This window comes from Salvelinus namaycush, chromosome 28 (assembly GCF_016432855.1).
Source record: "Salvelinus namaycush isolate Seneca chromosome 28, SaNama_1.0, whole genome shotgun sequence".
Taxonomy (NCBI): Eukaryota; Metazoa; Chordata; class Actinopteri; order Salmoniformes; family Salmonidae; genus Salvelinus; species Salvelinus namaycush.
Window position 1 is genome coordinate 40,406,964 of NC_052334.1, and position 4,133 is coordinate 40,411,096.

Below are 4,133 nucleotides of genomic sequence, written 5' to 3' on the forward strand. Positions count from 1 at the left end.
GGCTTTATAAATACATTTGATTGATTATGCACGGGGCAGGTTCTCCTGGCATCCGCCAAACCAGTGGCGGTCGGTGCCGTTTAAGATGTTTTGTTCCGTTTGCTTCTGTTTAAGAAAAGTTTTTCAATAGAATCGACGGAATGAATACTCCCCTGATCACGTGTACATATATTTCACTTTCATAGCAGCCACGTTGTATTCCTTCTCGCATCTATGCGCTCTCCTCCTCTCACCTTTTGCTTGTGGACTTCAATGCACATCTGCTATATGTGACTAGGTGAAAAAACCTTTCCAAGCCAAGCCATATCATAACTGCAACACATAGCCTACATTGTTGTCACCATATTAGCTAAAGTAACTTCATAGTCAACATAGCTAATAGAACTAACACGTTAGTAAACCCGCTGCAATCATGCAGTAACGTTAGCGCACAGTCAGTAAGCAGTTTAGCATGGCGGGCCCCGGTGGCAATACATTTGTAAAACCAAAAGCTTACCTTGACTTGGAAGACATCCAGTGTTGTGTTGGATAGTCATAGCCAGCTAGCTAACATAGCATACCTCTGTTTGAGCAGGGTGTTTGAGTAGGCTAAACTAGCTAGCTGCATTTGCTAGCTACGTAACTGAAACCTCTCTCCTCCTTAATTTTTGAAGAAATGTATTTGTTGAAAACTGTTCAACTATTGTCTTTCTATCTTTTTGATTAAACTACTCACCACATTTTATGCAGCGCTAGCTAGCTGTAGCTTATGCTTTTAGTACTAGATGAATTATCTGATCCTTTGATTGGGTGGACAACATGTTAGTTCATGCTGAAAGAGCTCTGATAGGTTGGAGGACGTCCTCTGGAAGTCGTCATAATTACTGCGTAAGTCTATGGAAGGGGGTGAGAACCATGAGCCTCTTAGGTTTTGCATTGAAGTCAATGTACCCAGAGGAGGACAGAAGCTAGCTGTCACCGGTTACACCAGGGTGCTACCCTACAGAGTGCTGTTGAAGTTACTGTAGACCTTCGTTGCAAAACAAATAAAATTGAATCAATCTTTATTTGTCACATGCACCAAATACAACAAGTGTAGACCTTACCATGAAATGCTTACTTACAAGCCCTTAACCAACAGTGCAGTTCAAGAAGAGTTAAGAAAATATTTACCAAATTAACTAAAGTAAAAAATTATAAAAAGTAACACAATAACATAACAATAACGAGGCTATATACACGGGGTACCGGTACCAAGTCAGTGTGAGGGGGTACAGGTTAGAGGTAATTCGCACATGTAGGTAGGGGTGAAGTGACTATGCATAGACAATAATTGGCGAGTAGCAGCAGTGTACAAAACAAATGGAGGTGGGGTCAATGTAAATAGTCCGGTGGCAATTTGATTAGTTGTTCAGCAGTCTTATGGCTTGGGGGTAGAAGCTGTTAAGGAGCCTTTTGGTCCTAGACTTGGCGCTCTGGTACCGCTTGCGGTAGCAGAGAAAACAGTCTATGACTTGGGTGAATGGAGTCTCTGACAATGTTATGGGCTTTCCTTTCCTGGATTGCAGGAAGCTTGGCCCCAGTGATGTACTGGGTCATACGCACTACCCTCTGTAGCGCCTTACGGTTAGATGCCAAGCTGTTGCCATACAATGTGGTGATGCAACAGGTCAGGATGCTCTTGATGGTGCATCTGTAGAACTTTTTGAGGACCAGGGGACCCATGCCAAATCTTTTCAGTCTCCTGAGGGGGGAAGATTTTGTCGTGCCCTCTTCACGACTGTCTTGGTGTGTTTGGACCATGATAGATCGTTGGTGATGTGGACACCAAGGAACTTGAAACTCTCGACACGCTCCACTACAGCCCCATTGATGTTAATGGGAGCCTGTTCGGCCAGCCTTTTCCTGTAGTCCACGATCAGCTCCTTGGTCTTGCTGACATTGAGGGAGAGGTTGTTGTCCTGTCACCACACTGCCAGTTCTCTGACCTCCTCCCTATAGGCTGTCTCAATGTTGTTGGTGATCAGGCCTACCACTGTTGTGTCGTCAGCAAACTTAATGATGGTGTTGGAGTCATGTTTGGCCACGCAGTCGTGGGTGAACAGGGAGTACAGGAGGGGACTAAGTAGACACCCCTGAGGGGCCCCAGTGTTGAGGATCAGCGTGGCAGACATGTTGTTGTCTACCCTTACCACCTGGGGGTGGCTGTTCAGGAAGTCCAGGATCCAGTTGCAGAGGGAGGTGTTTAGTCCCAGGGTCCTTAGCTTAGTGATGAGCTTTGTGGGCACTATGGTGTTGAACGCTGAGCTGTAGTCAATGAACAGCATTCTCACATAGGTGTTCCTTTTGTCCAGGTGGGAAAAGGCAGTGTGGAGTAAGATTGAGATTGCGTCATCTGTGGATCTGTTGGGGCGGTATGCGAATTGGAGTGGGTCTAGGGTATCCGGGAGGATGCTGTTGATGTGAGTCATGACCAGCCTTTCACAGCACTTCATGGCTACTGACTTGAGTGCTACGGGGCGGTAATCATTTAGGCAGGTTACCTTCGCTTCCTTGGGTACAGGGACTAGGGTGGTCTGCTTGAAACATGTAGGTATTACAGAGTCAGTCAGGGAGAGGTTGAAAATGTCAGTGAAGACACTTGCCAGTTGGTCCGTGCATGCTTTGAGTACACGTCCTGGTAATCCATCTGGCCCAGCAGATTTGTGAATGTTGACCTGTTTAAAGGTCTTCACAGTCTTCCAGAACAGCTGGTGCTCTCGTGCATGCTTCAGTGCTGCTTGCCTCGAAGCGAGAATAAAGGGCATTTAGCTCATCTGGTAGGCTCACGTCACTGGGCAGCTCGCGTCTGGGTTTCCCTTTGTAGTTCGTAATAGTTTTCAAGCACTGCCACATCCGATGAGCGTCAGAGCCGGTGTAGTATGATTCAATCTTAATCCTGTATTGACGCTTTGCTTGTTTGATGGTTCGTCTGAGGGCATAGCGGGATTTCTTATAGGCGTCCAGATTAGTGTCCTGCTCCTTGAAAGCGGCAGCTCTAGCCTTTAGCTCGATGCGGATGTTGCCTGTAATCCATGGCTTCTGGTTGGGATATGTACGTACGATCACTGTGGGGATGACGTCATCAATTTACTTATTGATGAAGCCGATGACTGTGGTGGTATACTCCTCAATGCCATTGGATGAATCCCAGAACATATTCCACTCTGTGCTAGCAAAACAATCCTGCAGCTTAGCATTCGCGTCATCTGACCACTTCTGTATTGAGCGAGTCACTGGTACTTCCTGCTTTAGTTTTTACTTGTAAGCAATCAGGAGGATATAATTATGGTCAGATTTGCCAAATGGAGGGCGGGGGAGAGCTTTGCATGCATCTCTGTGTGTGGAGTAAAGGAGGTCTACAGTTGTTTTTCTCTGTTTGCACATGTGACATGCTGGTAAAAATGTGGTAAATCTGATTTAAGTTTGCCTGCATTAAAGTCCCCGGCCACTAGGAGCGCCGCTTCTGGGTCAGCATTTTCTTGTTTGCTTATGGCCTTATAGAGTTGGTAGGGTGCAGTCTTAGTGCTAGCATCGGTCTGTGGTGGTAAATAGACGGCTATGAATAATATAGATGAGAACTCTCTTGGTAGATAGTGTGGTCTACAGCTTATCATAAGGTACTCTACCTCAGGCGAGCAATACCTTGAGACTTCTTTAATATTAGACATCGCGCACCAGCTGTTATTGACAAAAAGACATACACCCCCACCCCTCGTCTTACCAGACGTAGCTTCTCTGTTCTGCCGGTGTATTGAAAATCAGCTCTATATTATCCGTGTCGTTGTTCAGCCACAACTCGGTGAAACATAAGATATTACAGTGCCTTAATGTACCGTTGGTAGGATAATCATAGGTCCTCAATTTTATTTTCCAATGATTGAATGTTAGCAAGTAGAATTGATGGCAGTGGGAGTTTACTCGCTCGTCTACGGATTCTCAAAAGGCAGCCCGATCTGCGTCCTCTTTTTCTCTGTCTTTTTCTTCACGCAAATGACGGGGATCTGGGACTGTCCCCGGGAGAGCAGTATATCGGTCTCGTCGGACTCGTTAAAGGAAAAGGCTTCTTCCAGTTCATGGTGAGTAATCCCAGTTCGGATGTCCAGAAGTTATTT